The 26,728-nt window shown below is 43.8% G+C and overlaps 1 protein-coding gene across 2 annotated transcripts in view; it reads left to right on the top strand.

Annotated features, from left to right (window-relative positions):
- The window catches only part of LOC131684094 (protein tincar), a 487,885-nt gene that overhangs the window by 255,421 nt on the left and 205,736 nt on the right, over window positions 1-26,728 (top strand). Inside the window, exon 5 of one of the 2 annotated variants that reach the window (XM_058966649.1) lies at window positions 1,826-1,907. The exons of the other annotated variant lie outside the window; for it this stretch is intronic. The gene's annotated coding sequence lies outside the window, so the exon portion shown is untranslated. The remainder of the gene's footprint in view (window positions 1-1,825; window positions 1,908-26,728) is intronic. 2 annotated transcript variants of the gene reach the window in all.

Below are 26,728 nucleotides of genomic sequence, written 5' to 3'. Positions count from 1 at the left end.
TATTTGTAAATCAAAATGCCCTCACATTTATCTCTATTGCACGCCGCATCTAGGAAGTTTTGTTCAACAATTCAGCTCCAAACCGACCAATCGAAAAGGAGGAGTAAATTCCAACCAGCGTGACAGCGAACGAACGAAGCGTGGACAACCGGTTCCTGTTGTGACTGGATTGTGTTCCCGGCTCCGCCCAGCCAACGCCACACACGCACCTTCCTCTCCGGACGGTGAAACATTTTCCGCAGCTTTTGTTCGCCCATAAGCCACCCAAATCGTGGAGCGTCGGGATGAGTTAGAATACGCCGCATAAAGATGAAAAGAGTTGAAATTGAAACGATCGGACGGTTTTAAAGTCCCTTATATAAGGACACCACCCTCGCTCGTGTCGTGCGACGTGATAAACAGAGGGACTTTGAAGGATGCTTGTGACATAAAAGAGTGATGGAATTTCGATTGCATTTTTGTATATATACGGCAATATCCAAGTGGTATTATTGCTTGGGTTGAACGTTGGAATGTGATTGATGGAAAAGAGAAATTAAATCAGTTTCAATTCCGCAACGGACCGCAAAAAAGAGAGATTACTTTACTCGGTATTATTTGCACGCGAAGCAGAAGGATTCCCAAGTGTCGGTACAAACACTATGCGGTACTGGTATTACAATTATTCTGTGCGATGAAAATCAGCTTGCTTTTGCAGATAAACATGATGATGTTATTAAATGATAGCTAATACTTGTGGTGAAAAGTTACTCCTCATTGACTTCTTCTTGTTTTGTTCTATCACTTCATTTCACCGAAAATACCAGAAAGTCAATCGAAATTTGAAATCAAGACTGAGTATTTCCTATTTGTGAAATATATGGCCTCGTTTATCTTTGATCTATCTAGCATGAAGCTTCGTTTAGAATGAAGTAGATATTTTCCACCCTCTTCAAATAACTTCGTGTAAGTTCGATACAGCACCGCATTGCTACAAATTTCCACTGAACCTCATCACAACGTTCGAGCGAACAACTTCGCCTACGGATAGATTCGGATGAAAATGCTTTCATTGAACAGAACGCTAATTCCTTCTGCGTGATAATATAAGGTTAACAACTGGCCGCGTTAAGTTTACTCCACCAGCCGGAGGTTTCCATGGATCATCATAATCATCATGCAGAAATTCACGAGGGGTGAAAAGTACTGACGAGGGAAAGTCATAACAACCAAAAGATAAGTGCTTCCCCCCCGACTCACTTTGTGGGGTACGTGGGGCGGTGGTTAAATCATTCGACAACCAACCGTGGTTTTGCTGGAGATGAACATGACTCAACAGTTTGTCTGCAGGCTATTGTAAACAAGTGGGAAATGATGTACTTGTCTCAAGTGTATTGTGAATTGAGAAGCGGCTTGTTTGGATGGTGGAGCCACTTGTCAACTCACAGAAGCTAGTAGCCAGAACAAACTGCAACGAAGCATAATGTGCTACTGTGCGGTTATTTAGTTCGCGGGGCACTTTTTTGTGTGTTACTCATGGCGAAAATAAAAACATAAATTATTTTTGTCAGCCGGAAATTAAACCGGAAAATCGTATCAGCCACGTATGCAAATTCGACTCTGTAAACTACATCAGACCAGAAGCAATCATTTCGGAAGACAACTGGTACATGTTTTTACTTGGATCGAAAGTTTGTTGGTTTGAAGTATCAGTCAATTCAAAAAACTTTGTTATTTTTTTATAATTTCGGCAATGTGAAATAAACTTTACATAATTTTATTGTACAGTTCAAAATCAACATTTTCTTTAGATACCTAACCAATATCTTCTCTCCTTAATTTTCAGACGTACGTAAAACGCTCCGACCGTACCAACCCACAGGTACCGTTGAAATTCTACAACTTTATTACACCTTACGTGACACCAGGTAAACAATCGACTTCCCGCTGCTATAGTCAATAATAGACGGTGAATCCCCCAAAGCCTTAATTAATCGCCAATGAAGTAACCGGAATCCCTTCAAGGCGCTAGTCTTCCTTTATCCATGTTCAAGAAGAGCGAGGGGGAATTATATTCCGAGCTTCAATCGTTTCTATTAACGCACGATAAAGGGTATTTGTGCTTACTTTGAGCTCCTTTCAGAATACCGAATACTATTGAACTATTGAAATTTCTATAAGCAATTCAAAATATTGCATGGTTTCCAATTTGAGCTAACAACTATATTTCAACAAATTCAGCTAACTCATGCCCGAAAAAATAAATAATGTTACCATAAAAATCAGTAAAGTCCACAAATTGATTCATCTACCCTACAAGGATTCTGAATTCCATTAGGGGTTGCGTATCACTATTCAGTAAATCTATTACTAATGGAAGACCTTAACCCATTCCCCTCCCCAACCTTCATTCTCCATCGCTCGGAAACAAAAGGTGCCAATCAGTGTGAACCCTTCCTGCGCTGAATTTGTTTATCGTCCATTGAAGTACAAGTAGCACAGCGTGGGCTGGGAGTTGAATCTCCCATTCCATAAAGCAACTGTCGTCGATGAGTCTCTTTCCGTAAGTTCCGACCGTTTCTTCCGTTCTGTCTGCCCAGAGGGGATGATTTTCAATTTCGAACCATCGTGCGTCGGTGTCGGTCGAGTTAAAGCGACAAGGGCGGTTGATACATATAGAAACCGAGCGGAAAACAGTGATCCTTTGTTCAAGGTGTTTGGCACGTCAGCTCGGAATGTCTACCCGACGGGTTGAAAGGTTGCTATCGGGCTGGGAAGATGCGGCAAATGTCCATACATTTGCCACTAATTAATATTTTAATAAGCTTAAGGTGATGCGGGGTACCGGACCGAGAATCCAAAATAATCGTTTCACATATCGTCGCTGTGGTGCTACCTTACGACAAGTGCCATTTAGCACATTTCGAGAAAAACGATTTTTAAAGTTTGAGATTTTTTTTTCAATTCGTTTTTTTGATAAGGCATTTTTTTCATTGTTTTACATTTTTTCGTTGCTTTACATTTTGAATTTTTTTCATTGTTTTACATTTTGAATTTCTAAGAACTAGGGGATTACATATTTCAATATTATTTTGTTTTATATAATTAAACTAAAAAACTTTACAGCTAACTTATGTATATACAAGAAGGGATAATTGAATATTCGTAAGATTAGGGGGACGGGTCATTTTGTGTATTCTTTGTATAGTAATGTACTTTATGATTTTTAGAAGGGAGATTGTTATTATTAACTAAGCAGAACATTTTAGTAGGGTTGGGAGTACCGGTTTAACCGTTGCCGAAAACCGGTAAAACCTATACCGAAATACCGGTTTTATAAGAATAAAAAACCGATATTTTCGGTAATCTGTTAAGAAGGACTAATTAATAAAAGGATTTTATTGTTGCACAGCTTTAAAGCACTTTAAAAAGCTTTCACTTGCTAGTATTTTTAAATTAGGTCCCATGCACAGTAAGCTTGCCTGTTTTAGGACTCTTTAATAATTTAATATAGGCTAGGTAATGCGTAAGACCGAGCCTCTTCCCAGAAACTCCTATCCCTACCTCCACGTGGTACTGGCCGGAAACTACCAGCAACCTTAGGGAAGATCGGGTAACCAAACCCGGTGGAAACTTTGGTCGTAGGCTGACAGGGAAAGGGGGGGGGGGTTGCTACTGCAAGCCTGAGCGTTTGATCTCCAGGAGGAGCGGTGCTATGGAACCTCATGTATGACGGGGTTCTGAGACTGAAGTTCCCTCCTGGGGTCAAGATCGTTGGCTTTGCCGACGACGTAACCTTGGAGGTCTACGGGGAGTCAATCCCTGAGGTAGAACTAACCGCAGAACACGCGATCAACACTGTGGAGGAATGGATGAGCGCGAGAGGCCTGGAGCTCGCTCATCATAAGACGGAGGTAGTTATCGTCAACAACCGCAAGTCGGCACAACATGCAGTTATCCATGTGGGAGAAGTCGCGATCACCTCACAGCGGAGTCTGAAGTCATTATAGACGACAAGCTGACCTTCGGCAGCCATGTCGACTATACATGCAAGAGAGCGTCGACTGCTGTTGCGGCTCTATCGAGGATGATGTCCAAAACCTCAAAGGTGTGCGCCAGTAGACGTAGGTTACTGGCAGGCGTTGCCGTATCTATCCTCAGGTACGGCGGCCCGACATGGTCAAGAGCACTGAGGGTAACCAGTTACCTACAGAAACTGGAGAGCACCTACCGCGTGATGTACCTCAGAGTGATATGCATCCTGTGTGATAGCGAATATGATGCCAGTCGGGCTGGTCCCAGCCTGCCCGGACTGCCCAGGTGTAGACGAAACTGCCGAACACATACTGTTCGTATGTCCTCGGTTCGACGTCGAAAGAAGAGCAATGCTTGACGTCTGTGGCTGGGACACAACCCCTGATACCCTTATTCAGCGGATGTGTCAATCGGTGGAGAATTGGAACGCAGTCTCGGCTGCTACCACCCAGATTGCATGTAGGCTATAGGTAGTTTGGCGAACCGAGCAACAGACGACGGGCACGGCTAACTAGTGATTGGTTAGTTGGAGCGAAAAAGGTCGAGCGCAAAAGAGTGAGTGAATGGTCTGTCCATGCTGAGGCAGGTTTGGCGCAGCGACTGGCAACCGCGTAAGGGGTAAACCCAGCCACCCCGAAGCAAGGCAGAAGAGCAAGTGTATAGGCCTATATGTGGACTGCCTCATACTAAGATAGGAGGGTCGTTGCGTAGTATGTTGGGACTTAGCTATCGTGGCGTGGCAGAGGAGTGAAAGGCTGAGCATTCAAGTCAGTCTCACACGGTATGTTAAGGGTGAGCACAAAAGTCAGCCTCACATGGTATGGTAAAGGCTAGCACAAAAGTAAGCCTAGCAAGGAATGGAAAAGGTGAGCACACAAGTCAGCCTCGCAAGGAACGAAAAAGGTGAGCATAAAAGTCAGCCTCATGTGGAGTGTTAGAGAGTGAATCAAGGTGCGATAGAGAGAGCACCCAAGTAAGCCTCATACAGGACGTATGAACGCCCCCAGAAGTAATACCGAGAGGTAGTCCCTGGGGGAACAATGGCGGAGCCCAATGGAGTTTAGTCGGTATTATTGGCAGCGTTACCATTCGAGCCCGACTCGCGCCCAGTACACCCCGTGTGGTAGCTTGCACAGTATCCAAGAGAAAAATACCTCACCTATCACCAAATTATCAGCCCTGTAATCGTGCAACCAATACCAGTCTAACTGGATTCACAGCGCATTGTGTACGCTTCTTCTGCGAGAGGTAATAAACGAGCATTGACGCGCGGCACTATACACGACATCTCTGAGACAAGAGCGCTCTTAAAGTTAGTCAACAGTTAGTTAAAAAAATTAAAAATGCTATATAAATGAATGCAACAGGAGAAATACAAATGGGGTTACGAAGAAATTTAAGAATATAGGTTTTATCATAGCATGATAGTATTAAAAAAACTTAACTAACATGTTATGTATAATAAAAGAATCTCTGCACAAGAAATAGGAGTAAAAATTAGAAAACATCCAAAAGGTGTATTAAAATATATTCATACTCTATGCTGTTTGCACCACTAACAGGCCTAAATTTTATTTTTACAACGAGACACGAAAGTCTTTGAAATACTATATAGCTTCGCAGAACATCAGCTTGCACTATCTCTTGCCATTGTATGGATAGGAGTATTACCTTGAATTAATTTTGATCACTGGCGCCACCATGTGATAGAATTATGCATTTTTCAAATGAGAAAAGAAAGAATTTTTTGATACTCTACAACTTTGTAGAACATCCAAATGCTCCATCTCTTACCGTTATACAGATAGGAGTTATCCTTTTAAATTGCTTGGCTGACTACCGCCACCTTGCGGAGAAATCCTGAAACTTTCTAGTGAAACCAAAAAGTCCTTTTATTCCTCTACAACTTTGTGGAACATCATAACTTTCTATCTCTTATCGTTTCAGAGATATATGAGTTTTTCCTAACTTTGTCCCACCTTTACTCGTGGTTCACATACATGAGATAAGCGGAGTACGCCCTTTGCGAATGTTAAGCAGCACTATCCAACTTTAAACGTTAATAACTCTTTAACGGTTGGTTGAATTGTCTTGCAGTCTTCGACAAACTTGTTCAGCATATCTTCAAAAGCTTAACTCCTTCCTAGGTCAGTGACCGGAAGTTTACAGCGACCTCTAGCGGCGATTTTGTGAACTACGAGTGTTTCCCCATACATTTTGGCCAAAAATCCCATACAAACTTTAAGCTCTTTGGGGGAAGGGTTAGGGTTAACCAATTTCGTTCAAATTTGGACAGTGTCATTTTTTCATGATTTGGAACGACGCTAGGGGGTGTAGATTAGTGATTTCAAAAATGGTCGTTTTATTGTCACCCTAATGTGCAAGTTGGGTATCAAGGGTCGTTTCTTCAACATCAGCATAATAAACGTGCACAGCCCTCACTTCGGAAGCACCGATGATGACAAAGACGGTTTCTACGCGCAGCTCGAACGAGAATATGACGGCTACCGAAGCCACGACGTCAAGATCATCATTGGGGATTTAAACGCTTAGGTAGGCCAGGAGGAGGAATTCAGACCGACGATTGGAAAGTTCAGCACTCACCAGCTGACGAATGAGAACGGCCTTCGACTCATCGATTTCGCCGCCTCCAAGAACATGGCCATTCGTAGCACCTTCTTCCAGCACAGCCTCCCCTATCGTTACACCTGGAGATCACCGCTACAGACGGAATCGCAAATCGACCACGTCCTGATCGATGGACGGCACTTCTCCGACATTATCGACGTCAGGACCTATCGTGGCACTAACATCGACTCTGACCACTACCTGGTGATGGTTAAATTGCGCCCAAAACTATCCGTCATTAATCATGTACGGCAACGACGGCCGCCTCGGTACGATCTGGAGCGACTGAAGCAACCAGTTGTCGCCACTGCCTACGCGCAGCACCTCGAGGCAGCGTTACCGGACGAGGAAGAGCTCGACGTGGCCCCTCTAGAGGACTGCTGGAGAACAGTTAAAGCAACCATCAGCAACGTAGCTGAGGACATTGTCGGGTACGAGGAACGGAGACGACGGAACGATTGGTTCGACGAGGAGTGCAGAACGGTTTTGGAGGAGAAGAATGCAGCGCGAACGGTCATGCTGCAGCATGGAACCCGACAGATTGTGAAACGATACAAACAGAAGCGGAGGCAGCAGACACGCCTCACGCGGGAGAAAAAACGCCGCCTGGAAGAAGCAGAGTGCGAGGAAATGGAACTGCTGTGCCGTTCTCAAGATACACGGAAGTTCTATCAGAAGCTCAACGCATCCCGCAAAGGCTTCGTGCCGCAAGCCGAAATATGTAGGAATAAGGACGGGAGCCTGCTGACGGACAACCGTGAGGTGATCGAAAGGTGAAAGCAGCGTTTCTACGAGCACCTGAACGGCGAGGAGAATGTAGGTACCGATGACCAAGGCAACGGAGGATTTGACTACGTCAGTGCAGTTGAGGACGGGAATGAACCAACTCCCACGTTGAGGGAAGTTAAGGATGCCATCCAACAGCTCAAGAACAATAAAGCAGCTGGCAAAGATGGTATCGCAGCAGAACTCATCAAGTTGGGCCCGGAAAAGTTGGCCACTTGTCTGCACCGGTTAGTAGTCAGGATCTGGGAAACCGAACAGCTACCGGAGGAGTGAAAAGAAGCGGTGATCTGCCCCATTCACAAGAAAGGCGACCATTTGGAGCGTGAGAATCACCGAGCGATCACCATTTTCAATGCCGCCTACAAAGTGCTATCCCAGATCATCTTCCGTCGTCTATCACCTAAAGTAAATGAATTCGTGGGAAGTTATCAAGCCGGCTTCATCGATGGCCGGTCGACAACGGACCAGATCTTCACTGTACGGCAAATCCTCCAGAAATGCCGTGAATACCAGGTCCCAACGCATCACCTGTTCATCGACTTCAAGGCGGCATACGACAGTATCGACCGCGTAGAGCTACGGAAAATCATGGACGAAAACAGCTTTCCCGGGAGGCTGACTCGACTGACCAAAGCAACGATGGATGGTGTACAAAACAGCGTAAGGATTTCGGGTGAACTTTCCAGTCTACTATTCAACATCGCTCTGGATGGTGTGATGCGACGAGCCGGGCTCAACAGCCGGGGCACGATCTTCACGAAATCCGGCCAATTTGTATGCTTCGCGGACGACATGGACATTATCGCCCGAACATTTGGAACGGTGACAGACCTGTACACCCGCCTGAAACACGAAGCAGCGAAGGTCGGACTGGTGGTAAATGCGTCCAAAACAAAGTATATGCTGGTAGGCGGAACCGAAAACGACAGGATCCGGCAAGGAAACAGCGTTACGATCAACGGGGATGCCTTCGAGGTAGTGGAGGATTTTGTCTACCTAGGATCCTTATTAACGGCTGACAATAACGTGAGCCGTGAAATCAGTGGAAGTCGGGCCTACTATGGGCTCCAGAAGAAACTGCGGTCAAGAAAGATTCACCCCCGCACCAAATGCACCATGTACAAAACGCTTATAAGACCGGTGGTTCTCTGCGGGCACGAGACTTGGACCATGCTCGAGGAGGACCTGCAAGCGCAAGGAGTTTCCGAGCGACGAATGCTAAGGACGATCTTCGGCGGTGTGCAGAAGAACGGTGTGTGGCGGAGAAGGATGAACCAGGAAGGATGCACTCTATGGCGAACCCAGTATCCAAAAGGTGGCCAAAGCTGGAAGGATACGGTGGGCAGGGCATGTTGCAAGAATGCCGGACAACAATCCTGCAAAAATGGTGTTCGCTAATGATCCGGTTGGTACAAGATGGCGAGGAGCGCTGAGAGCACAATGGGCGAACCAGGTGGAACGTGATTTGGCGAGTGTTGGGCGTAGCTGACGTTGGAGAGCTGCAGCTACAAATCGAGTATTGTGGAGGCAAATTGTTGATTCAGTGTTATCATGAAATTGATGTTGAACTAAATAAATGAATGAAGCAGGGGAATAGTGCTTATGTAAACAGTGGATACAGCTTAATTTAACGACCCCAGAAAATCCAACATGTCAAACATAACTTATCAAACTATGGAGGAACAAGAAAATCTGCAAGACAAAATCAATTGACTCCATATTCCCACATACTCCATTTTTAAATCAATTTATTCACACTACTGGCAAATCTATAAAGCATAGACCTATCACAGAACTCTGGCAATAGATTCTACGGTTTTCAACGGCAATACTGCCTCGGGATACGGCGAAATGAACTTAAAAGAAGATTGTTATAAAGCACTGGCTTTCAAGACAAGGCGGAATTTATGCTCAAGCGCTATCATAAATTGTGTTAAAATAGCATTTTTGGATACCAGTGACAAATTTGACCTTGATCAATCTGTCCTACAGCGTTTTCGTTTTCGACAGACTGGAACCCGCTTCAATTTCTGGTGAACACCACCTTTATGTCCGAGCATTTCGATAACCAGAAAACAATAACTTCAGCTCTGATTTTCCACGAATTTGCTTTTCAAATCTCGGAATGCCGACTGCATCTAGCTAATCAGTGTGCTTTTTGGACCAATAAACGACGACACTTTGCATACAAAAACCAGATGCTGAATCACACCCCATTTTTAAACCCCAGGTTTTAACCGATAGAAAGGTGAACGACCACTTTGTTTTCAGTAATGAGAGATGGCATTTTGTCACGGGTTTCTTACAATAATGTTTTATTGCGTCTATCACCAACGTTTCGAAGGTCCGAAACGTTGGTGATAGACGCAATAAAATATTATTGTAAGAAACCCGTGACCAAACGCCATCTCTCATAGGTTTTAACCTTAGGGTCATACGGCTCTCTTCTCGAGTTAGGAAAATATCTTTGGAATTTTTTTTAACCCTATTTGCGGGTTTGAGAATCGAACCCAGGTGAGCTGCATATAAGGCAATCGATTTACCAACTCGTCGCTGTTGTGCTATCTTATGACAAGCGCCATTTTGCACATTTCGAGAAAAACGATTTTTAAAGTTTGAGATTGAATATCATGAAACTTATAAATGGTAGAAACAATTCAGAGAAGACAATTGATGATTCTACCTATTATGTACTAATCTCTCAAATATTACGAAGATCGGTTGACTATGTTGCGAGTTTTCACTAAAAATGTAAATAAAAGTCGCACTCACACGTGTCATAGGTGTGTATTGATGATAAAATTTGTATGACGTGTCATAATCGTGCATGGTAAATTTTCCAAAGAAAAAAATCACCAATTATGAACTTTTATTCATATCTTTGGCTTCATTTGGCCTATAAACAATCGGTTAGATGCATTTTGAAGGAAATGAGTCAGGGAATCTAGAAAAAATAGTTATTTTTGGTTACAGTGTTGCCAAATAGGCTATATTTCCAGTTTAAAGCTAAAACTGCGTTTTTCTCCCAATACATGTATTTTTCTTTTGAAAATTATTATGCCATTGTGTTCCTACGACAATTTTACACATAAAAGCAACTAAAATTTTATTATAACTTGAGCCAATCCCAAGATATAATGATTTGAAGCAAAAAACTCACAATTTCTAATCACTTTTCTCGCTTTATTTCAGTAACTAAGCAAAATTTCAAAATTCTGGAAACGCCATCTTGTAGAGATTCGTTAGACGAGTAATGTGGCATTTCCAACTCAGTTTACCCCAAAATGGCGTTTGTCATAAGATAGCACAACAGCGACGAACTACGCTATTCCCGCCCCTTAAGGTGGGCTTTAGAAAAGATTCACAATATCATAAGAGTAATAAAATCAACATTCATAAAGCTTTTTTCGATATTGGGATACTTTAATAATAAATCATGTGCTCTGTTAAATGATGCTTTGTATGTTGAGCGATTATTTTGTAAACACAGTTTGTACTCCTTCGTAAATGGCCCGTAGCCAGCAATATCGTTTTTTTTTTACAATGGAGAAGACCTTTACGTCCTAGCCCAGTACACGTGCTATTGGTAGTGTCCAAGCTACCGCACGGGATGCACTGGGGGCGTGTCGGGCTCGAATGGTGACGCTGCCATTAATACCGACTAAGCTCCATTGGGCTCCGCCATCGTTCCTCCCAGGAACTACCTCTCGCTATTACTTCTGGGGGATGGCTGTACTTAATGTACTCATTCACTCTCACTCACTCGTTCATACGTCCTGCATGAGGCTTACTTGGGTGCTCTCTCTATCGCACCTTGATTCACTCTCTAACACTCCACATGAGGCTGACTTTTGCGCTCACCTTTTTCGTTCCTTGCGAGGCTGACTTGTGTGCTCACCTTTTTCATTCCTTGCTAGGCTTACTTTTGTTCTAGCCTCTACCATACCATGTGAGGCAGACTTTTGTGCTCACCCTTAACATGCCATGTGAGACTGACTTGGATGCTCACCCTTTCACTCCTCTGCCACGCCATGAGGCATCGATAGCTAAGTCCCAACATACTACGCTACGACCCTCCCGTCTTGGCATGAGGCAGTCCACTTATATGCCTATACACTCACTCTTCTGTCTTGCTTCGGGGTGGCTGGGTTTACCCCGTACGAGGTTGCCAGTCGCTGCGCCAAACCTGCCTCGGCATGAACGGACCATTCACTCACTTTTTTGCGCTTGGCCTTTTTCACTCCAACTAACCAATCACTAGTTAGCCGTGCCCGTCGTCTGTTGCTCGGTTCGCCAGATTACCTGTAGCCTACAGACAATCTGAGTGGTAGCAGCCGAGACTGCGTTCTACCTTTCCACCGATTGACACATCCGCTGAATAAGGTTACCAGGGGTTGTGTCTCAGCCACAGACGTCAAGCATTGCTCTTCTTTCGACATCGAACCGAGGACATACGAACAGTATGTGTTCGGCAGTTTCGTCTACACCTGGGCAGTCCGGGCAGGTTGGGACCTCCGCGTGCCCGAACCTGTGGAGGTACTGTCGGAAACAGCAATGGCCTGACAGGAATTGTGTCAGGTGGACGTGAACTTCCCCATGGGGTCTACCCAACCAGCTCGATATGCTAGGTATCAGCCGGTGGGTCCACCTACCTTTCGAGGAGTTGTCCCACTCACGCTGCCATCTGGCGACCGAGATCACCCTGGTGCGCTTGCGGGATCCTCTATTTCCACGTAGCTCGAAGCACTCCTCATCTTCCCGAATGACCAGCCCGACTGGCATCATGCTCGCTATCACGCAGGATGCATCGTGTGATACCGTGCGGTAGGCAGATATCACTCTGAGGCACATCACGCGGTAGATGCTCTCCAGTTTCTGTAGGTAACTGGTTACCCTAAGTGCTCTTTACCATGACGGGCCGCCGTACCTGAGGATAGATACGGCAACGCCTGCCAGTAACCTACGTCTAGTGGCGCACACCTTTGAGCTGTTGGACATCATCCTCGATAGAGCCGCAACAGCAGTCGACGCTCTCTTGCATGTATAGTCGACATGGCTGCCGAAGGTCAGCTTGTCGTCTATAATGACTCCGAGAGACTTCAGACTTCGCTGTGAAGTGATCGCGACTTCTCCCACATGGATAACTGCATGTTGTGCCGACTTGCGGTTGTTGACGATAACTACCTCCGTCTTATGATGAGCGAGCTCCAGTCCTCTCGCGCTCATCCATTCCTCCACCGTGCTGATCGCGTGTTCTGCGGTTAGTTCTACCTCAGGGATTGACTCCCCGTAGACCTCCAAGGTTACGTCGTCGGCAAAACCGACGATCTTGACCCCAGGAGGGAACTTCAGTCTCAGAACCCCGTCATACATGAGGTTCCAAAGCACCGGGCCTAGGATCGAGCCCTGCGGGACTCCGGCGGTAATCGGAACCCTTTTCTGACCGGCATCGGTCTCGTATAGCAGTACGCGGTTCTGGAAGTAACTTTCCAGGATCTGGTACAGACCCACCGGTAGGCTAAGCCGGTGTAACGAGAGCGCGATGGCATCCCAGCTTGCGCTGTTGAATGCGTTCTTCACGTCAAGTGTCACTAACGCACAGTATCGAATGCCTCGCCTTTTTCATTGGATCGCTCTCTCGGCAGTATTTATCACTGAGTTGAGAGCGTCCACTGTGGACTTACCCTTCCGAAAGCCAAACTGGTTGCTTGACAGGCCGTCCGTACCTTCCTCGTACGGGGTTAGCCTGTTGAGGATGATCCTCTCAAGCAGTTTGCCAGTCGTGTCGATCAGACAGATTGGTCTGTATGCCGATATGTCGCCTGGCGGCTTCCCGGGCTTCGGAAACAGCACCAATTTCTGCCTTTTCCATCTATCGGGGAAACGGCACTCGTCAAGGCATCTCTGCATAGCTAACCTGAACATGTTCGGGTTCGCTATGATCGTTGCCTTGAGAGCGTTGTTTGGAACTCCATCCGGCCCTGGAGCTTTGTTCATTGCTAGGGATTTAGCCACTGCGAGTAGCTCTTCATTCGTCACTGGAGCCACCATTTCGGCCGTGCCCGCACTGTCTCGTAGTGCAGGTGGCCAGAGGCTTGTGGCTCGAGACGGAAAGAGTACTTCGATAATCATTGCCAACCGGTCCGGAGACCTTTCTGGGGGTGAAGAGCCCCCTTTGGTCTTGGCCATCACAATCCTGTAGGCGTCACCCCACGGATTCGCGTTGGCACTCTCACACAGGTTGTCGAAACACGGTCTCTTGCTGCTTTTAATGGCCTTGTTAAGGGCCAATTTCGCAGCTCGGAACACTTCACGGCGGTTCTCTCTTGCATCCTCGGTGCGAGCTTTTTGCATCCTACGTCGAGCTCTGAGGCAGGCTGACCGTAGAGCTGCAATCTCGGCACTCCACCAGTATACCGGGCATCTGCCGTTTCTTGGCAGTGTTTTTCTCGGCATAGTGGCGTCGCACGCGCGTGATAGAACAGCTACCAGCGCATCCCCGCTTAGACTGTCGGTGTTGGCCTCCAGTCCCAGGACCGCGGTGAAAGCTTTGCTGTCGAAGTGATTGGACTTCCACCCGCGTACCTGACAGGGATTTCCCGCTCTCGGATGCTGCACACCATAGTTAATCCTAAAGCGGATTGCTAAATGATCGCTATGGGTGTAGCCTTCGTCTACCCTCCATAGCAATATCGTTTGCCTGAGTTAAACTGTTAACAACCACCCGATGCTTATCAGGGCGAATTTTCGATATCTCTGTCACGGCCGAACCTGAGAAATCTGCAACAGATTCAAACACTTTTTTTCTTTGATCCGGAAGAAGATCACGAAGGGCCCAGTGGCCGAGCTTGAATATACTTTGAGCCGGGGAGCCGATTTTGTTTCGACGTCCATCTCACCTTTAGATGAACCACCGTCAGGGGAAGTCGTTTTTGCACGGGCCTATTCTGCCCATAAAAGCATAAGAGTCCCATATTGAAAAACAGCAAGCCGAGAAAAACACTGTTCAAGATTTACATTTTCATTGAGCCTTATGGATGGGACAAACAAGTTTTAGTATTTTTTCGATATTTTCTAAACAAACCTGGTAATTTTACTTGTGCATTGTGATTCAGCGGTGATACAGAATACAATCCAACAGATAACTCATTTTCGACAAAAATCCATATGGGACTCTTATGCTTTTATGAGCAGGATTGCCCAGTGCACGATAGTAAAAGAACCAAGAAGGGGAAACGTAAACTAATACTTAAATTTTGTATGTAACAGTATCCAGACAGCTTACTAGAAGAACGCTGCTTCACTGGTCACTGACCGGCTAACGGTACACAGAAACAGAAACACAAAAGAAGAGAAAAAATACTGAAACCTCGACTAGGCGTAGAGTGCGCGAAATAACCTTGAACGTGGATTAGCACTATTCTTTGTCGCTATAGACTGCACGGACCGACAACAAAAGACTTCTATCTCGACTGAGTGCTCGATAACAAAAGAATTGTATATTAATATTTTTTGTCTATCGATCTGCACTCATTGTTTCAAGATGTAGATGTGTCAAAATGTATTTCCATGAGTATAAATATAATCAATAATTTCAAATTTCAAACAAATTCTAATTATTCTCAAGAAATTTAAATTGTAAAGTAAAGAAATTTGTATCTGAATAAAAATATGCAATTGATTTATATAGAGGATTTCCAACGCAAGATTTTTGTGCGAAAAAAAACACATACGTGGTTAATCTCAGGTTTTGATTTGTTCCAAACTTTCGAGTGGGTAATTCCCCCCTCGGTAATTTTCGAATGGGTAGTACTACCCATACTATCCACGCATTCCGCCGGCCATGTTTCCTGAGACATACAATAAGTTTACCATTGACTGACGAGAGATCCAAATTTGAAAGAATTGCGTACTAACCATTTGCGTATGCCTTAGGACCGATTTCTTCACTCTCGCTTAACTTTTAAACCAGGTTTACCAGTACGTTTTAAACCAGGCTTAAGCGTCAAGCGAGGGTGAAGAAATCGGCCCTTAGTCTATTGCACTTGCTATAATCAATTTTTTCAGTCGGAGGCTCAAACAATGCGGTATCACGACAAATTGAATTTATCCTTACCAGTCTTGAAAAACAATCAAATTTAAATGTTTTTCATCTCTCAATTTAAATTTGAATTGGATTTTTACTCAATAATTTCGTTAGAAGATACTCGTTGCATAACAAAAATCGGAGCCTTTATTACTTTCGGTTAAAATCACCTATCCAAGACATTGGGATTCAAATTCCAGAGAGCAGATGTAGAACATTTAAGGCTATTCATGCCGGTAAAACGTTTCCGATCTTCAGTATATTCGCCTTAAAATTTGATTCGATTTTGTTCGATTTCTTCTCTTATAGCACTCATAGTCATGTCACGACGCAATATTCTCCGAATTTCAACTATACTTACTAATAAAACAAATGCTAATGAAACACGTTCCTAATCGACCGATGATAATCGATTTCACACTCAATATTTTTTCTTCCTTCTATTTACTCTCCCCCGATAAAACTTTGACTTTCGACTTGTTGTCCGCTTTGGGTGCGTAAACAACATAAAATCTTCCTCATGGCCTACGTTCCATCCGCATCCGCTACCGAATAAAGCCACCCACACATTGAATTCCACAGTCATCCATTTGTGATGAAATCGAAAGCAATCCGAACCACTCGAAAAAAAACCAATCAACCCGGAAAATGCAAACATCGCAACATACCGCAACACCGCCCAACGATAAGAGCAGCATAAATAAATAATTTCAAGTGCGGCATTCTTGGGGCGGCCGCTCTCGACGCGACCCGGCAGCTTCTCCGGCAATGCTAATGATTGATGGCAGCTATAGTCTCCCAGCGTAGTGGCATTGCGAAGTTGTGTAAGTGATTGTGAAGAAGGCCTGCCACCGTGGTATGTTCCTACATATGAATTCAATGCTCACATAGGTTATGCGGAGCAGATGAAAATTCAGAACGGCTGCGAAATGAGTTAGGTACCTTCAGCTTCAAGCACGTTTCCCGCGGTAGGTACCTACCTACATAAAAGAGGAACAAACGGAAAAGGGAGAAAAGTTAGCGTACGGAAAACTGTCGATACTGCGGGTGGAATTTCAAACATATCAGCATAAACGCGCGAGTTAAATCGGGTGTGTCGATGAGCAATTGGTACGTCGGTGGTGAGTTTGAATGCGTGCTAAGAGGTTACAGGGGAAATCATTGCTGGTTGGAGTGATATGTATTGGGAAATTGTTCAGAAGAACTTATTTTACCTCGTCCCTTTGAAAAAATGTAGGAAAGACCCGCTAATTCGCGAACAATGCCGTACAAATTTAGTGGAATTGATTTGGACTTTATTTTAGTTAAATTGAAATGATAAAACGCGTTCCTCAATTTAGGTTGGATGTAATGAGACTATTTAAATGCTTGAAAAGTCGATACCAACTTCATTTGCATTCGGTTCGTTGTCACCTCGCATCGTACATAGTTTTCTGTGTGAACCAGCGTTAACTTTGTCCAAGCGTTTTCGCATAAAACGCAGAACACTGCGCGGTTCCAGCACAGAACCCGTTTACTGTTTGTTAAATTTGAAGACGACACATCGCGACTGAAAAAATCTGGAAGGAAAATTGAATTCACTTTTCCTATCCTGGCACATTTAGCATACCAGTGCTGGTGTTATATTTAGATTTGCAGTACGTCACTTTTATCATAAATCAGCATTCAGGGGTCAGGTTGTTGGAGCCAACGCTCATTTTGAAAATATGCAAAACACGATTGAAAAGAGAATGATTTACCAAGGGGAATTATACATCTATCTATCTATATATATATATATATATATATATATATATATATATATATATATATATATATATATATATATATATATATATATATATATATATATATATATATATATATATATATATATATATATATATATATATATATATATATATATATATATATATATATATATATATATATATATATATATATATATATATATAAAAGTCAAAGTTTGTATGTATATGATTTATAGACTCCCAAACGGCTTAACCGATTTCCGTAAAAATTTGCGCACAGTAGGTATTTGGTATGGGGCATGTTTGTGTGCTATTAGTTGGAGATTATCTGCCCGCCAGATGGCACTTTGGAACAAATTGTGTTTTCCTCCTATTTCGCAGAGTGTCGCAGAAACGCGCGATGGGTATTAGCTAGTTAGAATATAAAACGAACCTTTTTTTCTTTTTTATTAAAGAAGCAAATCTTTTCCAATATTTCCAATCACTAACTCAGTTGCAATCTTGTGGATTACGTATTACGTTCAAAAAACAAAGTAAAGCATAATTTTATAGTTTTGTTGTATTGTTGGACTTCTTATAACACATAATGTTAGCTTGGCATATAGTACTGACATGCGATGCTGGGTAGGCTAGCTTTAAGATCAGTTTGATTCATTCTTTAGGGGCCAGAAATTTTCTCAATTACCCTCGTCAACAAGAAGAATCATATTTCAGTTGGGTTAAGCAGCCATGCCTAACGTGAATACCTCATTTGACATCACAGCTTTCAGTGATTGGGATCAACGCTGTAACAGCTTGCAAGCATTCATCAGAAACTATTATTCAACATACATATATTGTAACTTCAGTGCCAAGTCTACTCTGAAGTGCCATTCATCAATCAAACCTCTTCACTAAAGTACACGAATGCAAACTGATTCTATTCTGTTCCCCGTTCAGACCCTCCCAGCTATCCCAACTGAATGCGGAAACTAGCGAACGTTCGTTTATGTGTTTGTTTACCGTCCACAGTCTCAATTAATTTATTACCACTGCATCTTCTTCCCGGGGGGAGTTATGTGCAGTACAACTTTGTAATTGCACTCTCGAGGTGGCCGAGCATAGCCTCTTCATTCCTACCCTGGGACTCATACAGATCGATGTAAGCCACGCTCATAACTAATCATGAATGGATTTGGAGGAGGGGTACCTTGTTCTAGCTTACACTAGGAAACTCATTAGCAAGACAGAACTATGGGACAACTGCTTCGAGGTATCGGGGTCAAACTATCATCGGCGACTGCGGTATGATTTTCTGCATGTTTTTATCAATCTGTTAACTTTATACGGTACATTATGTTAGTTTGAAGGTGCCCATTTCCTAGGATTTGCATTTAGGCAAGACCAAGGAGCCAACATTTTCATTTGATTTACAACCCTTTTAGTTCCCGCTCTATTTAATCATATCTGTGTTCTTAGTTTTATAATATTAAATAAAATCAAATTTAAAATAATATGAAATTTGAAGTAATGAAAAATTGTTATCAATTATAATGTAATAGTTTTAAGAAATGGATTTTTAGGGGTATGCGTAGCGTAGTTGGTAAATTAATTGCCTTGCACGCAGCGCACCTGGGTTCGAGTCCCGACCCCGCAATATTAGTTTTGGTTATATATTTTTCGGTTAGCTCAGCGATTCTCAACCTGGGGTCCGCGGACCCTTAGGGGGCCGCGAAGTCGGTGCTGGGGGTCCGCGAAAAGGAAAATCTTTTCCGGACGGATGTTGAAACTTCAAGTTTCTTATATTGTATCTGACTGAAAATAATATACTGACAGCATATAAATCGATGTTAAACTATTGGGATCCACAACCGCCCAGGGTGATTTCGAAGGGGTCCGCGACACCCCAGAATGATTTCGAAGGGGTCCGCGAAGCTCCAAGGTGATTTCGAAGGGGTCCGTGGTATAAACAAGGTTGAGAACCGCTGGGTTAGCTCATTTGAAAACACAACTTTTTTATTTCATTTTTTTCCATATATCGAATCGTTTCCGAGTTATAAGTGATTAAAAAATTGTTATAAACTTCTAAAGTTCAAAAACTAATAACTTGAAAAAATAATATATTCAGCCAAAACCAAAAAAATATGTTGTAGAGAATGGGAAGGTAATCAAGTAAACTGTAGATAATGAAAACATACATGATGCTAAAAAGTATTTACAGTACCGTTGAAAAATAAAAATAATTGAAAGAGTCAGATGAAATATTTTAGTTTTTGGGCAGATTTCAGGACGTGCAGTCAAAGAAAATTCGCTCCGAATTCAATCTGAAAAGGAAACTTCTTATTGAGCAGTTTCTTCGTGAGTTCTGTGTGACCTGGACGAAGTATTGAAATGCAGCAGACTTTCAAGAATCCTCAAATCACGACATACGTGTCAATTATTTTTAGTTAAAGAATGCAAGAAAAAAACTTAGGAAGGAATTAAAATTTTGGGTGTAAATCTGACGTGGAATGACCCTTTATTGCACTAATATCTAACGCATGATTAGAAAAATATGTGGTCCACTATTGGACCGTGTTCACTGATGATTGGGAAGGTACTGTACTGTACCTTCACAACTAGATCAACCCGAAGTATTGCAGTATGGCAGTGGCATAGCCAGAAATTTTGTTTGTTTGTTTTAGTATGATAATGAAGTCAAAGAATGCAAATACAAAGTGCACATTTAAAATGGAATAAATGTACAAAAACTTTTCAACGGTCAAGTTCATATAATTTCGAAACCATCAACTGTGAAGGTTTAACAACTCAAAAGAAGGTTTTCAACACAAAAAACGCTTCTTTTGATATAATAATGTTGGTGATTAAATCCCCTAGAAGTAATTATTGGGAAATAATTCTTTAAAAATAATAAGGGACTTGGTGTCTTCAGCAAAGTTGTTGATAATGTCGTTCTAATAAACAACTTTGTTGAAAATATGAAGGCTACACAAATTCAATATATCGAGATATAAAACGATATTCAAGAAATTTCCTCAAATCATAGAATTAGTTATGGAATATCTCCAACAAAGTTTTTTTTTTCATTTTGATTAAGGAGGCCTTATGGTCCTTAGGGTCTTTCGATTCAGGTTAGAAAAATTTCTAACATTATGTGCGGGGGTTGGAAATCGAACCCAAGTGGGCTGCGTCTGAAACTAAATTTGTTTCAAGAATAAATACTTTATAAACTACTTCTAGGAGGATTAACCGCCAAAATTATTTAATAAATAGAGGTGATTTGCTATTTGCAGCTTGACCCCGTTCATCCAGCTCTCGATCGTGTCTATTGTCGTCATCAACACCTCAACTTCTTCAAGTGTCTCACCCAATAACGTTAGTGACACTTTGTCACTATTTTCACTTTCCTGGGTGTCTAGACTCCTTCGAACGTCCTGTTTCAAAGAGTCGAAAGTGGAGCCCTGAGGAAAGCTCCCTGTGACGCGCATTGACTTCTGTTCTTCGTTGGTCTCGTACAGCAGCACTCTGCTCTGGAACTAGCTTATCAGAATTTGGCATAGATAGTAGGGACCCTCAATCTATGCAGCGCTGAGGCGATGGCTCTCCAGCTGGCGCTGTTAAATGCACACTTCACATCTATCGCTACCACAGCGCAGTATCGATCGATGATAGACTCTCTCCCATCTCTACGAAATGTGCTAACGGAACCTTCATTGCACAATCGAACGTCTCAGTTCACTAGAGCTTACACTCTGTGTTGGTTACTCTACTCCACAGCCCAGGCACTGAAGTAACCACCAATTATAACCGACTTTTGGACCATTGGTGGTTTATTTTGGTGATCACGAATCCGTCGTGCGAGCATTCTAGCAGTTCTTAAATGTGTAATCTGCCCATAATTTGTATCGCAGCCATTCCCGATCTATCCCCCACCCAGTTACCGTTATTAGGGGGGACTTGGTACGACTCGGTCGTAGACTGCCACAACAGTTGCTGTGCGGGGTCACAGTGGTTCACATTTATTTGGGTTATCTCCATTACCGTTGGTCTGTAGTCGCCCTCTTGTAGACAGGGCATTTGAAGCCAGCCACGCGTGCAGTCTCGCCTATCTCCCTGCATTTCTAGTACATCCTGGATCTATCTGGGACTTTGCAAGCCCCTGCCACATGTCTAAAGCCCAAACAATTGAAGTATTTCTCCGTTTGTTTATTTACTCGTTGGGCGGCTCCCATTGGGCATCTCGACCATCCAAGCGTAACTTTGCCTACCTCCAGCGCCTTGTCAGCAGCGGCTACAGCTTTCGGAGCTCCTCCGTTCCCCTTATTTAACCGGATCGTTAAGTGCACCTCACCCAGCTTGCAATGTTACTTCAGTGCACCTCTCAGCTCGTCTACCGCCGTGATCTCATCCAGATTTTTGCACACAATTACTATCACTGGGCTTGAATCATTAACTTCTGCCCTGTGGTTTGTTAATAATATCCTGCATAATTGAACTGTTTATCTTGGTATCCTTCTTCAACTCAACGAGCATCACGCCTTGTTGGGGACGCATGGTTGGTAAGGAGCTTCGTATCCTCTCTGACCTTCTTGAGGAGCGTAGCGTAACCATTAACTTTGGCGAGCACGGCTTCACCCTTTGGCGTCTTCTGAGAAGTCGGAGGTTTTTCTTTCCTGTTCTGCTCCACCTTTTTCTTCTCCTTCTGCTTTTGATTCCTGTATTTCTCCTTCCGACCTATAACTGTACTCCAGCTTTCTCCCTATTGAGTGGCGTCCTTCTCTTCGGCAGTGAGAACATCCTCGCGCGTTTGCTTCTTAGGCCCGCCTGGCCTTTTGTATCCTGGAGAGGTTCAAGCAACCTCTTGAGAGTCACGGAAACTGGCGGGCTTTCCACTCCAACCAGCTTGTTCATCCCTTGCTTCGGAGGTAGAGGTAAAAGGCTTAGCCGACGCAATGGTAAACTCAGCAACATCATCCCTCAGCGTTGCTGCCTCATACTCCTTCATGTCCGACACTAGCGCCTTCCAGATTCTGAGGACCATCTCCTTAAGGTCCTTATGGGGATAGTTTCTCACGCCTACAAACTTGTGGAGCTCCTCTACCAAGCACTTCACTGCCACTACATTCGGTTTCTGTGGGATTTTAATCACCACACTCTGTTAACCCTTAAAGGCGCAAAGCATTTTTTTTCAAAATTTCTGAAAATTGTTACTCACCATTAATACGTTACTCTGATAATTTTAAGATGGTTTTCGCAATGTTGTTTTAAAACAACATTGCGCATTTAAGGGTTAAGGCTGCTGGTTCTGCTGCTGAAGCTGTTACTGCTGCTTCTTCTCCTCCTGGTGTTACTGAATAAGTTCAGCTGCTGCTGGTGGTGGTGACCTCACCAAATCACCTCTGGCGAACGGATTCGCCGCATCTACTCCGTATGTGTGGGTTTCTTATTTTATATTTCCTAATTGTACATCATATTATCATGATTTAATCTGTTCCACAATATTCCGCCACGTCACTCGGTCAGTTGCTGCTTGTCTCCAACCTCTCAGGTACCCGATATTCGTCAGGTTCTGCTCCACTTGGTCCAGCCACTGGGAACGCTGCGTTCCTCTCCGTCTTGTACCTGCCGGGTTGGAGGTGAAAACAAACTTGGTGGGGTTGTTGTCCGGCATCCTCACAACATGCCCCGCCCACCGTACCCTTCCAGCTTGAGCTATTTTCCGGATACTTGGCTAACCATGGAGTCGCGCAAGTTCGTGGTTCATCCTTCTCCTCCACACGCCATCCTCCTGCACACCACCGAAGATCGTTCTCAGCAACCTTCTTTCGAAGACTTCGAGTGCTTGCAGATCCTCCTCGACCATTGTCCACGTTTCGTGCCCTTAGAGAACCACCGGTCTAATCAGTGTGTTGTACATGGCGCATTTCGTGCGGTGCTGAAGCTTCCTGGATCTCAAAGTTTTGAGGAGCCCATAGTAAGCACGACTTCCAGAGATAATACGCTCTCTGATCTCCCGGCTGGTGTTATTGACCGCAGTCACCAATGAGCCTAGATAGATGAACTCGTCAACCACCTCGAACTCGTCGCCGTCGATCGCAATACTACTGCCCAAGCGTTCCCTATCGCAATCGGTTCCGCCAGCCAGCATGTATTTCGTGTTAGACATATCTATTTTCAGTCCTACTCGTGCTGCTTCGCGCTTCAGTCGGGAATACATATCTGCTACCGTCTCCTTGTTTCTACCGATTATGTCCACGTCGTCAGCGAAGCACACGAACTGTCCGGACCTCGTGAAAATCGTGCCCTACACCGCGCTCTTCGCATTACACCTTCCAGCGCTACATCGAACAGGAGGCAGGACAACCCATCGCCTTGTCTTAGTCCCCTGCGTGTTTCAAACGGACCCGAGAGGCCGCCCGAAATTTGGACACAACACTTTACACCATCCATCATAGCCTTAATCAGTCTTGTCAGCTTCTCAGGGAAGCCGCTCTCGTCCATCATTTTCCATAGCTCCACACGGTCCACCGTGTCATATGAGGCTTTAAAGTCGATTAACAGGTGATGTATCGGGACCTGGTATTCACGGCATTTTTGGAGGATTTGCCGTATAGTAAAGATTTGTGGGTTTCTTAGTTGTCTCTATTTTGTTAGGTCCCAACTCCGGGCCACTATTTCCACTCGTTGTACGTAATCGCCTCTTGTGATCCCATGGTTTTCTATGCAAGCACGTAGGTCATGCTAGGCTTGACACTATCCTTCAAGGGGAGTAGTGTTCAGTGACGGATCTACGTTAAATCGGAAATGGTCACCAACTATTGGTGACATGTTTTGAATGTAACTGGAGACCTACCAAACTTTTAGCGGGACGGGGATAGATTTACTGTTAACCCACATGCCACTTCAGATCAGTGTCATCCACGCCGTCCAATTAGTGATCCGTGTCCTGTCCGTTGACGTTCGCCATGACCAGCATGCGTAATCAGGATGCTACTGGCGTCGATCCTGATGTGCCGGTTGGTACCCCGATTGGGCTAGAGTGCTTTTATTGCTAAGGTCTTTAATAGAATCTTAGCAAAAGCGGCATAGACTCGCTTCGTTCGAGTTCCTATCAGAATTATAGCTGTTTTAGAGGTTTAGTAGAGCTACATGCTGCCCAAACTCTACCATATCCTAGCAAGACTCCCCAGTTCACAGTAGGTTCGGGGGGATCGTTAAACCGCTGAATTCCGGTCTCTGCTGCCCCTTATGTGTATTGTGTAACGGTATAACGCTCCCATAAGCTGCTACTGACTTTTTAGTTGATCGGACTTCCGGTTCCGGAGTTACAAGTTGAAGAGTGCGGTCCTACAGCGAATTTCCAACTGGTATCACCATGATGTTCACATGACGTTATACAAATTAAAATGGACGCAACATTCCTTGGTTTCGCGGGAATATTAATGACCAATCCAAGTAGTTTTGACCACGATAACCATTTATGACGACAGGAACTTGTGAAGTCCCAATAAATGACAAGGGGATAAGCTCGAGTAGTTCGCGTCGACGCATCAGTAACAAGTTATGGAGACACCAGTGTACAATACGCTCTACCCGGAATCGCTGTCGACCAGGAAGCACATGAGTAGGCTAGAACCACCACCGAGGACTAGATTATGTAGAAGCTCCATCAGTCGTCGGGGCGTCAGCGAACTTAAGGCGCTCCGATGAACCCTTCATCCGAAATCATCGGACCGACCTTGGCACCTACCGGTTAGCCCGTTGAGTAGACTAGATTCACCACCTTGGGCCAGATCGAGTTGCTCGCGAGGAAGAATCAATGGCGTGTCCTGATTGCTAGTAAATACGATATGGAGAGAATTTTCATCACCGAGAAACTCTCAGTTGGAGTCGGGTAGGTTCACCGTCGGGGACCGATTTACTCGGCAGCGCAAAGAGCTAAATGGCGGAACAGGCATCGGGGTCGGGAGAAATTCCGCGGTCGGGGAAATCTCGGTCGGAGAGTGATAGTGATAATTTGAGTATAATACAAAAGTAAAAATATGAAAGACTAAGAAAGGACAATTTTAAGATGTTCTTGAAACAGAGACTACATTTGAAAGTTTTCGTTTTAATTGAGGAGCCAACTGGTTTGGTGAAGTTTGGTAGGTGGAGGACAGAGTATGGTAATAACAACAAAATGTACAGAACCGCTACGAATGATTCATCATTTTGGAAGGAAAAATTGTATATTTCACTAAATATACATACGTGGAAGAAATTTATTAATAGCACTACGCATAGTCGCATATATTCTCCCATAGTGCCGTTAAATCCATAGCGCTTCAGATTATGTCGTTTCTTTTCCACGCAACAGTGCATCGAAGACCTGTCTTTAATTAAATCATTCAAGTAGCTTAGTTTGTTAACATAGTACATATTTCAATCAATTTGCATTGCGATCTTCATTGAGCACAGAAACGCATAAATATTTGCATACACTTATGCAAGGAGTCCTATTGATAACGATGCTTGGATATAGTATTATGCGGTAGAATCGCCCTTCGCCATCCCGTAGCACTATTATTGTGAAGGGTGATGATTTTATTCGCTTTACTTTTCAAAGTAGACACCGTTCTAGTACCTGAGTTGCGAATCACCACCGGCACGAGAGGATAGAACAAACAGCATCATAAATAAGCATAGCCGTTTACTGTAGGGTCATGAATTCATTTTTATTGGTTTTTATTGACGCACTCTAATATATTAAATGAATCTGCTGGTTAGAGTAGCGACTCCAATCACTTGAAATAACACAATTTCAAATGGTGGAACGAAATACATATATTACCCTAAATAGTAAGTACTAGCACATTCCTGGTAGTCAAATTTGCATAAATGTTCTCTGAGTGAAGGTTCAATATGCTTTGATATCCAACGCTTTCGGATTGGGGTATTAAAATGTAAATATGCGACATTAAATTTCCTCTCGAGATTTTTTTACATAAGATAGTTCGTATTGTTTGTGAACACCAATCAGGACCACCGAAACAATCGCAAATAGGTTAAACTCTCCAGTGGGAGTCACAAACTGCAAACAAAGTGATGAGCTTGATTTTTCATCGAAACTCTAGGATACAGAATCTGAACAATGCCCTCGCCAAAAAGCACCCAGGTGACATTCAATCATTCCTCGGCCAACTCCGCTCATGGACGCCGGATGCCGACTTGAATGGATGGCCGATTGGGGACGGCGACAACAGAGGGTTGTAATTTTCATAAAATCCGTTTAGCCAGCATGCCATTCCGCTTCGTGTCGACTTCCGAGCGAACCATTTCCACGATGACAATAAAGCTCATATTTGCTGCTCAACACTATGACAAACTGGGTAGCTCGGGACCGAACCGTGCGACCGCCGGCGGGATAATCATATTGCAATCATGTACTGGTTAGTTCTGTTTTTTTTTGGATTGGGTCAGCAACTGCCGCAGGCTGTCTTTTTAC

This window comes from Topomyia yanbarensis, chromosome 2, assembly GCF_030247195.1.
Source record: "Topomyia yanbarensis strain Yona2022 chromosome 2, ASM3024719v1, whole genome shotgun sequence".
NCBI classification, from domain to species: domain Eukaryota; kingdom Metazoa; phylum Arthropoda; class Insecta; order Diptera; family Culicidae; genus Topomyia; species Topomyia yanbarensis.
This window is presented reverse-complemented; position numbering and strand designations above follow the sequence as displayed.